At 34.5% G+C, this 12108-nt stretch overlaps 1 protein-coding gene across 1 annotated transcript in view; it reads right to left on the minus strand.

The window, feature by feature from the left end:
* LOC145263780 (excitatory amino acid transporter 1-like) overlaps positions 1 to 10716 on the minus strand; it is a 605619-nt gene extending 594903 nt beyond the window's left edge. Inside the window, exon 1 of the mRNA XM_080120835.1 lies at positions 9966 to 10716. The gene's annotated coding sequence lies outside the window, so the exon portion shown is untranslated. The remainder of the gene's footprint in view (positions 1 to 9965) is intronic.
* Positions 10717 to 12108: the final 1392 nt, after the last annotated feature.

Below are 12108 nucleotides of genomic sequence, written 5' to 3' on the forward strand. Positions count from 1 at the left end.
ACATTGCTACGCTTGTTTGTTTTTTGTTTTATTATATATACTATTACATCCTTGTCCGGTATCGTGGCACGGAATTTACTTCAGCCTTAGCACGTTGATTTAGAGTTAGTAGCTGCATCGGCTTTCGTTGAATGGTAAGTATTTGGCCACCGAAGACGCGCCACCCAACTGATTCCCTTTAGATATTCGACGTTCAGGGTATGGAGACTCTTAGTTGATTCTAGTCGGGTCTATGCAAATAGAGTGCTAGGCTTGAATTCCTTGTAATCATCCGTGCAAACAGTTGCGCAAACACAACGAAAATGAAAGAGCAGGGAGCCAGTCCAACAGGAAAGCAGAGCGATCAATATAAGGAGGAAGAGAAAACGGACAGAATGACAGTGATGACTCCAAATCCAAATTATTAGATTTTCATATATTTTTTTTTACATTTTTTGTTCGGTTTTTATTTAAATGTTTATAAATAAATCAACACCGGGATTTTATTTATAAAGTTTAATAAGACGACTCAACGGGTCACAGGAAATCTAGGAAAGATAAGTGCTTAAGCGCGGTGAAGTTTTCCCAGCTCAATACTCAGTAAATGACTCGACGGGTCTCGGTCGCATAATGCATATAGCAAAGTTTTCTATTTCTTTTTACATGACACGGGGGGGGGGAGATAAGAACTTGTCATTAATCTGAGAATCAAGACTAGCAAAGGAACATATCACCGACCTGTTTCTTTTCGGCATCATTCGTAATCGCCTCGCTTCTCCAAGAGGATGTATCCGATTCGTTTGATAAAAGAGTCAATTTACAGATATGGCCACGTATCCCTGATTTTCTCCTCGCCGTAATATCCAATGAGGGACCTTGTACCCCTCGGGGAAGGAAATATTCTTTCCATAATTGCTCCCTGTTCGATTATCACAGTTTAACCCTTTTTTCCCCCGAGCACAATGAAAACGTCGACATCAACTGAGCGAGATAGAAAATATTTCTTTTTTTTCTTCTCTTTTCTCCCGCCACTGATCGGAACGTGCGTGATGCCATTCACCCCTTGGTTTCAATCGTGCGTCATATCTAAAAATAGAATTTTGGGCTGTTTGGTAAATTTCCTGTGGCCTACGTGATCCCTAACTCTGCTTCAATACCGACGTTTACATATTTTAATTCGTCCAGGTTTCGTATATATTATTATAGACTTGTGATTTTGAATTAAAAAAAATAATGTATTTGGGCGCCATCAGCTTGAATCTAAACCAAAAGTAAAATTGTAGCATTCAAAGCTGATGATGTTACGACTGTACAACGTGGCACGCATATGAACGGATTGAAAATAAACTAAGATGAATGTACTAAATGTATAACAAGCGTTTCAATTTTACTCCCTTTTTTTGACACCTTAAAACGCTTTTAACCGGCTAAGGACTCATAAAAGAACGGTCCATAAATATCCAAACATTTAGTTTCGAAAAGAAAGCGTTTGGGAAATATAAAGACAGACCGACAGACCGGCAGAGTGAGTTTTATAAATTAGATTAGTCTAAAGTCGTATAAAGAAAATAAATTGAACATTACAAGAAAGTACGATAGTCTAATTAATAGAATATCAATAGTTTCAGATGTGCATACAACAAGCTTATTATATATATATATATATATATATATATATATATATATATATATATATATATATATATATATATATAGTGGACTTGTCTGTGTTTGTTCGAAACGTTTGTGAGATACTCTTCTCTGAATATTTGGTCGTCAGATTTGAAACTTTATATATAGGGTATTTGGACATTGAATACACCTTTGGTTTGTATTTAGCTTGTGAAAATAGCCGCTAATTAGTCAAAATTGAAAAGAAAAACAATTAACTTAATATACGTTTATCATAGCTTGAAGACGACATAGGGTTCAACATATCTTGAAATCAGGAAACTGTGAAAGAACCTTTAAACAAAGAGCCTAAACGCTCGCAGAGATTTAACCTAGAAGGTAATCTGCGTTATTCTAGTAGCTGTTAACGTATTCGAAACAAGATCGTCTTAACATGACTTACAGGTAATAGGGAACCATGTATAGTTTATTATATAATTGGCTCGTTAGCTCTTATAGATATAAGGGATTGAGTTCAATTTAAAAATACCATGATTCAAGCAATAAGACTGTCGATAATGAAGGGAACTTTAAAAAAGATGACAAACTTGTATAAATGGAACACGTACATCAAATCTGTTGCCAAGGCCGCTGGAAAAATGGTGGGATCTTTCTATCGATCCAGTAGATATCTCACTGCTGACGCAATTCTCTATCTATATAAGAGTCACGTACGTCCAAGGATGGAATACTGTTCCACATCTGGGCAGGAGCTGCTAGAAAGAACTTGTCCTGCCTTGATAGAGTTCAAAATAGACCTCGTAGCCTCGTAGGAGATGCCCTTTTCTCTTCCCTGCAACCTCTATTTCACAGAAGAGTTGTTCCGAGTTTGTCTCTGATGTTATTTTCATGGAATGTGTTCGACTGAACTTAAGTCTATGGTCCTCCCTCGCCAAACTGTCACAAGAAACACTCGTCTAGCTGAAAACACTATCAATACTTCCCCCCCACTCTTTATCTGTGCCTAAACCTTAACGTAGATTCTCAGAACAAAGCTTCTTTCTTAGAACTGAACGCCTGTGGAATTGTCTTTCATTTTCCTGCTTTCCGGCTGACTACTACTTCAAGTCAAACTTAAACAAGTTTTTGGTGAACCGTTCCATATAAGTTAACAAATTTACTGAATTTCCATTACTATCAATTACTATATTTTCCTTTTGACTACTGTACACTCTTTAACCCTTATCCTCGAGTGGTATATTGGCCTTGATAATATGGTGATTTCTGTGTAAAAAATATATTCGTGTCTATATAATAGTATGTGCATATATATAGATATATAATTCCTCCCTTGGTGCGAATTAAAAATTACGCTTTATCGTGCCGATCATAGACTTTCCGAATTAATTTTTGTTTTAATATAACTTAATCCTAGCTTGAATACAACTTAAATATTTGAAGTTTAGGTGAAAGCAATATTCATAAACTCAGAAAAAGTATAGTTTAATGCAAATATGAAATGATATTTCGACCCTTTTCTTACTTGGGAGTCACCACTTATTAAGGCCCGAAGGTTACTCGAGGATAAAGCTTAATGAATGTAAGGTGATAGTGTAATAATCGAAAATGGTGTGGATTGGATAGAATCTGATTATTTGTGGGGAAGGCTCAGAAAGAACTTGTTTGCATTAAATTTGAAGGCCACCATGTTGTATTAAACCGGGAAGTAGGCCAGAGGAGCAGTGTTTCACAGGTGGATAGTTCTGGGAAAGAAGTTTTGTTCGTGAATCTGCGTTAAGATTTTTAGGCACAGATATAGTATGGAGAAAATCGTATGTAGTGGTTGTAGTTAATCGAGTGTTTTTTGTGAAAGTTTGGCATGGGAGGATTATAGATTAGAGTTCAATCGAGTACTTCTGCAGAAAGAGGTATCAAAGAAGACACTACTTCAAAAATTATGTTCCATTAAAGAAACAATAGTGGAAAGATTGTTGACAATAGTATTTAGATACTTGAACGATCGTAGCAATATAGTATGTGAGAGACAATTCGTGGAGCGCCACAGTATACCCTAACAGATGAACGATGCACGTTTGAACCTCCTGCAAGGCGTTTTAATATAAAATTATTGAATGTGTAACAATTTAATGTGAGTATGAATGAACTCTTCCACGCTTTGCAAGGCGTACGTATAGCTGATAAGCGGATATAAGCCTAAAAATTAATAAATCCAACATTTATCTCTGAACGAATAAGCAGAGCTACACAACTGACACAAGGTTGGCCCGCCATCTATAAAAGTCTTACAAGACTGATAATTCATGTATACATCTGGACGCTTTCTGTGTTTCTGTAGACGTTTTAGCGGGAAAATATAAAAACTCACGATTGACATTAAGTGAAGTCTATCAGGTTAGTGCAAAAGGTTTTGCCAGTTTGTAGAAAGGGCATGTTAAACCATTGTAGTTTATTGCATGAGATTGTTTTTATTAAACATGTCGCAGTTATTTTATGAATATTGATATTAATTTATAACTTTTTCGTTCAGACTATTAAAGCATACATATCTTCTTTGTTTATTGTATAAAAAGCCAATCTGCCGCTGTGCGTGATTTTCTTCCGTAGGGACTTCCAAACGACTGTGTCGACTATTATAAATTTTCACAAAAATATACTTCATATGTATGGGAGTGTTTTTAGACAGATTTTGTATCTAACTGCCTTTGGTAAGTATCGAAAATCGTTAACTGATAATCACAAAATTTTGATTAAGAGAAAGAACCATTTGGGACAAAATGAACATCTTATAAAACCTAACATCACAACTGCATTAGAGAATATATGTTATTTAATTGGAATTCATTATTGAGTTGGGTATTATTAATTAATTTATTTATTTCGGACTATTATCCTCATCTTGCTTAGATGTTGCTTCACGACGTTTCAGCCTGACGTGGTGAGACGACAACAACTATGGATGGCAGTAATTGCTGAGACTGCAGTTAGGCTATTCGGAGTTCCTATCCCGTCAAAAAGCGTTTTGACATGATTAAAATCCGAAAATTGGAAAAGAAGCTGAAAATACCTTGTCAAAACGCACTTTATTTCCTTTGGATTGATTGTTGCTATTAATATTGATGAGTTAAGGGCAAAATAGATTCACTGATTGATATAATAATTAAGTGATTGATTTTGCGTTACAAAACAGATACTGTCAAGAATTATAATTTTCAACCGAATTAAAGGAATAAATTATAAGATCGTCAGCATCATGAACTTTAGAATATAGTCTTTTGTCATTTATTCAATATATTACTCTGTAATTACATTGAGCTTCTTAAAAAAGGATTGGTATATATTATAAGAAAATATATTTTCACATAAATATATTTATATAACTTGAGTTTCTTCAGCTATACTTGAAACGTAATCAAAACTTGAATAATGTTTCTTGAGACAATTATTTATTTAAAAAAAAGCATAGATTTCTGGAGTGCCATATTTTCTAATTGAAACCGAATCCAAAACTTCTGAAAAATTCTTGGTAAATTTATTTATATAAAAAAAATTACGTGCTATTAGGTATAATCGAAACCGAAACAAAAACTATTAAAGAATTATTGGTAAAATTATTCGTAACTAAACAAATGACTTGAGTGGCATCAGTTATAATCGAAACCGAAACCCAAACTTATGAATGAATTCGTGGTGAAATTATTTATTACAAGAAATGGAAGTCCATAACAATTAAACGACAGTCACTCGGATGTAAGCGGGACACACAAAATAAATAACACACACGCTATCCTATTAATATATAGATTATTACTATTAGTAGTAGCAGCAGTATTAGCAGTAGTGGTAGTAGAAGTAGTTATATTATGTAGTTGTAGTAGTATAGATATGTTTTAACTATTAAATTATATAATGCAATGGTTTATATTAAAACAAAAGCCTAAAAAATTGTACAAAAATAATGTATTATTTTTACTATGAGGAAACTGTCTATCAGGGCTAAAATGCCAATTAGAAATATGGGCTAATATATTTCATGTTGCCGGTCAGACAACACCATGTCACTCGGTAATGCTGGAACTTGGCTAAGATTTGCTTATTTAAGAGGACAGTTTAACAAGAACTTGTTTAAATTAGACTTGGATACGACCATGTCAGCTTGAAAGCCGTCCAGCGATATTGTGTTCCTTTGATGAGAAATTCTAGGAAAGAAACTTTGCTCATGTTTAGTTTAAGGCACAGATACAGACTAATGGAAATAGTTGGCAATTGTTGTAGACGAACAGGTGCGACCTCGACCACTGATATGATGTAAGTTTTGCAATTTATGTCCGGAGTGAAGGTTACTCATTAGTGTTGGGACGATTAATCGGAATCAGAATCGGGAATCAGCAAAATCGGAGCTTTTTGGGGTATCCGAATCGGTATCGGACAAATTTGAGCCTATTTTGCGATGCCAGAACCGGTTCCTTAAATTATCTGTTTTATTTGATTTGGATTTAAGAAACTTCGTCCACTGCTTGTAGTAATAATGAAATAACAAATATTTATGGATTTACATTTCCAATAAGATTAAAATCTCTATATCAACCTCTCACAAGTGTGTTTTTACGTTTGAGAAAATATATACACATTTAAGATGTGTTTTTACAGTAATCGGGACAAAATAACATCTTTAGAGTTAAATATTTAGATCTTTACAAGGAATCAGAATCGGTAATTGTATCGGAATCGGGAATTTAGTACGGAATCGGCCATTTTATCGGGATCGAGAAATATATTGTACGTCGAAGGATGGAATACTGTTGCCATATCTGGGCAATACTGCTAAAAACAGCCTATCCTTCCTTGACAGAGTACAAAATAGACTTCGTGGCTTAGTGGGGGATGTCCTTGTCTCTACCCTGCAACCTCTCTCCCACAGAAGAGACGTTGCGAGCCTATCCTTGTTTTATCGTTATTTCCATGGCAGGTGCTCGTCTGAACTCCAATCTCTGGTCGCCCCTCGCCAATCTTTCACGAAAAACACCCGTCTAGCTGAATCCACTGTGAAAAATGTCCCCCACTCTTTATCTGTGCCTAAATCAAAACGTGGATTCCATGAACAAAGCTTCTTTCTTAGAACTGCACGCCTGTGGAACTCTGTTCCGTCTGCCTGCTTTCCACCTGACTACAACTTGGATGTGTTCAAGTCCAACGTTAACAAATTCCTAATGAACCGCCCCCTTAAGTAAACACTTCATTAAATCTCCACACTAACGTAATGTACTTGCAATAACCCTTATCCCTGAGTGGCTTTCGGGCCTTGATAAGTGGTGACCACGGTGTAAAAGTATATATATATATTGCGATCACTATAGTCACAGAAGCATGTTTAAGCAGTGTGCTTAACCAAGACGAGAGCTAATTATTTCATTTGGGGCTAAGTGAGTATATACGTTCTAATGATGAAAAGATAGACGCTTTGTTACACCAAACTGCGTTTCGTTACTCCGCATGATATCAGCGATTAGTTACACCTGAGAAAAAAATGGGATATGATCATAGAAAGTTTGAATGGAATCGTGAAAAGGAATCGTATATAATGTAATTAACACTGACTTTTCATTTCTTAGAAAATACTAAGGAGTTTAAAAAAAGTTAACGCTTTTGAAAGCAATTAACATTACACACTTTATAGAAAATAAAAGAACATTTACTCATAAACAATTAAATATAGGTTTATAATAATTTGAGTCAATAGTTTAATGACTAAACGATGCTGTAATAATTACATTTATTATCTATATATCTATAAAAGTGAACGTGTCTGTCTGTCTGTCTGTCTGTCTGTGTACATTTCCCTACGCAATAACTCAATTTTTAGTCTATAGACTCGAAATTTGAAATACCGGGCACTGAGATTTGGGAAAATCGATGTGACGAGTGTCAGCCAGAAATTTTGCTTTTAAGGGGTCAAATTTCAACGATTTGACCTTTAAGAACTCTACCAAACTCCTCCGACAATTTTGGGTCTAGACACTTGAAATTTTAGATATAGGTTCCTTGAACCTGGATCTAACTTAATAAAGTGATTTGAGCTCGAAACTATAAATTTTAAGGGGTCATAATAGGGGTCAAATGAAAAAAAAATTGACTTTTTTTTGTTTTGCTAAGCGTACACCTCAAAGCACCCGGGCAAAGCCGGGCTAAAATTCTAGTTTATGATATTAAACTAATAATTTGTTAAATAAAACACTGCATAATTTCATAAAAAATAATAACTTACGCTAAATAATCTATATATCTATAAAAGTGAAAGTGTCTGTGTGTCTGTCTGTATAGATTTCACTACGCAATACCTCTGCCAATTTTCAGTCTACACACTGGAAATTTGATATACCGGGTACTGAGATTTGCGAAAATCTTTGTAATCGGTTTTCGGCTAGCAATTTGGCTGTTAACGGGGTCAAAGTTCAACGATTTGACCTTTGAGAACTCTCACAATCTCCTGCGCCAATCTTGGGCCTAAACACTTGAAATTTTAGATATGCGTTCCTTGAGCATGGATCTAACTTAATAACTTGATTTGAGCCCAAAACAAAAAAAATGTTAAGGGGTTATAATAAGGGTAAAAGAGACACGCCGGGCTGAAATGCGAGTAAAAATAAAAATTAAATAAATAAAAATATAACTTCCGGACAATACCAAGTATAATAAACTAGCTCTGATGAAACGATAAAAAACATTTATAATATAATTCGTATTATTTGGATTCATCGGACTACTGTTCTAATCTTGAGTGTGACTTTCACTACGTTTCGGACGATGTAACCTCCGGTCTTCTCCAAGTGTATCTTTTCGAACTCGGGAATATTTCTTTCGAACTCGGAAATTTGGACCAAATTTTCCAGCGGAACCCTCTATTTACTTCATGGGGGTAACATGTTCTTGTTCCGTCAGCCATGACTGAATAGAGGTCCTAGGTAATTCGCAATTGTATTTTTCGCTCGTCCACACTGAAGATTGAACCTTCAACCTTCAGGAGACTATCACATTTTACAATTGATTTTTCCAAGTGCTCTAACCACTGCGCCATGGGTCCTTGCGAACAGATGAGAACAGTTGTCCGATGAATCCAAATAATACGAATTAACATTCCTCATCTCCAAAATTCAGAAACGTTACTTAAAATAAAATAGTAGAAAAATATCCGCAGTGTTTCAGTACTTGCAAAGAATGAATAGCCGGGTGATGTTAGCTGCTTAACGGATAATACCGAATCAGTGCCGGAAATGGTCGAAGTAGTTTACGATTTGCAAGCTGGGGAAATAGTGTTAAATATATATGTGATACTAAATATAAAAATGGTTAGGTTACTTGTAGGAGTTGGAAAATAAAATTCAGTCCTTCAGAATTAAGGCAACATAAATGATTTTTTTTCTCAAATGAAAGAAAAGAAAAAAGGGGTTTGTATTACTGTACACATAGATTCGAAAAAGTTGTCAAAAAACAAATATATAACAAATACATGTTATCAAAGGCAAGATAAGTTACTTTTCTACCAAACTGGATATATTTTTCGTGTTTTTATTCAATGTAACATGTTTATTCAGCTCGAAAAGCATAGAGTGTTTACCGATGTATTGGAAAATTCAAGATGGCGTCTGATTCTTTCTTTAACACGGTAAGTTTGGGAAAAGGTGTTATAAATAAAAAACCGAATAAAATACTGTTAAAAACTCGCTCAATATATGTTACCGTTACATAGGTTGGCATATATTCGGCGGGTTTTTAATAGTATTTTGTATAGTCTATAATTTATAACACCTTTTCCCAAACTTACGGTGTTAAAGAGGGTGTGAGACGCCATCTTGAATTTTCGAATACATCGGTAAACACTGTATGTTTTTCGAGCTGAATAAACATGTTACATTGAATAAAAACATGAAAAATATATCCAGTTTGGTAGAAAAGTAACTTATCTTGCCTTTGATAACATTTATTTGTTATATATTTGTTTTTTGACAACTTTTTCGAATCTATGTGTACAGTAATACAAACCCGAAAAAAGTATACTTTCAAATTGTAAATTTTTTCAGTTTTTTTTTTTTTTCAAAGACTGGCTCAGAATTCTCCTTCGAATTCTTAAAGCCCCCCCCCCTGATACCTATTCATTAAACATGGTGAGTTAAAAAATACAGCTTTAAAATATTCTAAACTCATTACATATTAATTTAGCAGTAAAGACCTCGGGTGATTTCTTAATATTTTCTTATATAAAATCTGGTCAAATTCAAAATTAAATATTCTTAGCTTAATTTGATTATTAATAATTAATAATTGATTGCGTACATCAAATAAAAGAAATTAATACTTACTCAGAAATGTCCAGCTTTCAACCAGTATCTTCTCTTACAGAACTCAGGAACATCGAATAATGTAGTTTTAATTTTTTTCTCTCAATTTACCAAAATCTTCATGTTTGTACGTGTATAATAGTCTTATAAAATATTAGCGTTTTCCTCTGTCGGCGGTTTCAGTTATACAAGTCGGGTTTCTTCTTATTTTCTTTCAAAGCATCTTAATTTCGTTTCAATTGTTCTTTCATCGTACTTATTTGCTTTGAAACGTTTCTTCACGAAAATATCAAATATTTAATTTTCAATTGGCCTCGTAAATGACGTAGTTTGTCTTCATCGTCTTTTTTTCCAACTATTTAAGTTTAGTGTATTCCTGTTTAATTAATTAACCATTTTTTTTTAAATTTCAATTCAAGACTTAACGGATCATATAATGTTTGATGCACAAATTAGTACATTTCTTTCTAATGACAGTTTCCGCGTTATTTCTCAAGTCAGTAAAATCGAAAACCCCTCTTCAGACCTCAACAGCGTTTGAAAAATCTTTTAAAAATAGGTCAATCGGAGGGAAGGAGACAATTGTGGAGGATATTTCAATATTATATTTTAATACAGGGGGCATTTTAAGGCTGTCTGTTATAGCAAATCTGTAATATTATATATTTAAAGAGACCATATAATAAAGAAGTTGTCCCTCTTTGTAGTTGAATGTACTCGGAAAATGTCCAGTTGGCCAAGAGCTCCTATCCCCATATGTCAAAATCCGTTATGCCTATCTAGTGCGAGGTTCACGTCCTTTATATAAAAATATGTAGATAGACAAATATCTAGTAACTCCCTCCCCCCCTCTCTCTCTCTTTCTCTCTCTCTCTCTCTCTCTCTCTCTCTCTATATATATATATATATATATATATATATATATATATATATATATATATGTGAGGGGTTGTGTGTGTGCGCGCGTGTGTATTATATATGTGTACGGAAATGACTCTGTTAATTGTAAAGTAATAAATAAATAGAGGGTTGTGTATAAAGAGGATCCCATATTATTATCTGTGTGTTCCATTCTGCATAAGTCATTATTTGTCGAGTTAAGTAGAAATTACTTATATGTTTTCTATTACATCGGGCAGCCATCTTTAATTTTTATTTTCATATTCTGGGCTAATATATCGTCTAATATATCTTATCAAAAAACAATTGAAACAAGCCTTTAGATGTGCACCCGCATACTGACTATGATACACATCTTTGTGCAGATATTTACGTATATGCTTAAGCTGAGTTAATAAGCATTTATTCATACGAGACGTTTTACAATATACTTTGATCACTCAATGTACGTGGTGTATTTGGAGGGAGAGAATTCTGTTTGAAAAAGAAATCCATTTTAATTAGGTTTCTGAATTTTTTTAGGTATAGATTCGTGTTATTCGAATTATTAAGACTACTGTTCTCACCTTAAGTGTTACTTTTACGACTTTAGTTCCGGTCGATGTAACCTCCGCCCTTCTTAAGCTGTACCTTTTCGAACACGCAGATCTTACTTTGGAAATTGTAGCATGCTCTCAGTCTGTCAACCAGGATCAGGTAGTATCCTAAATAATTTGGAATTTTTTTTTAGGGTCGTCGGCTCCTAGAATTTTGCCTTCACCGTCCAGAGAGAGAGAGAGAGAGAGAGAGAGAGAAGAGAGAGAGAAGAGAGAGAGAGAGAGAGAGTAATCTAAAACTGAATTCTACCAAGTCATTTAACACTAATCATTATCTTAAATAAAGCCTTCTGTTCGAAATTCCGTACAGATTTCCGAGTTCGACAGAAAGATTCACGAGTCAACAGAAAGATACCCGATTATATAAGATATACCCGATGAAGACTGGAGATCACATCGCTCGAAACAACAGAAAAAAAACACTCAAGATGAAAACAGTAGTCCGAATAATTCTAATAATACGAGTAATCTTCAATAAGATTCCAGATTTTTTCGTATGGGTCCTAGTACTGATAATACACGTATGAAACTCTAACCCCTTCGAAGTTATCTTCTCCGGCTGGAATACATTTGTTGTAGCATTCCAACAACTTCTGGAAAGCCCCATAGAAGTCCTCTTGTGTGAGCGTGTCAATGATCCTCATCACAGCCTCTTCCATCTCCCCAAT

Source organism: Euprymna scolopes, chromosome 39 (assembly GCF_053919585.1).
Source record: "Euprymna scolopes isolate OS-2025 chromosome 39, ASM5391958v1, whole genome shotgun sequence".
Taxonomy (NCBI): Eukaryota; Metazoa; Mollusca; class Cephalopoda; order Sepiida; family Sepiolidae; genus Euprymna; species Euprymna scolopes.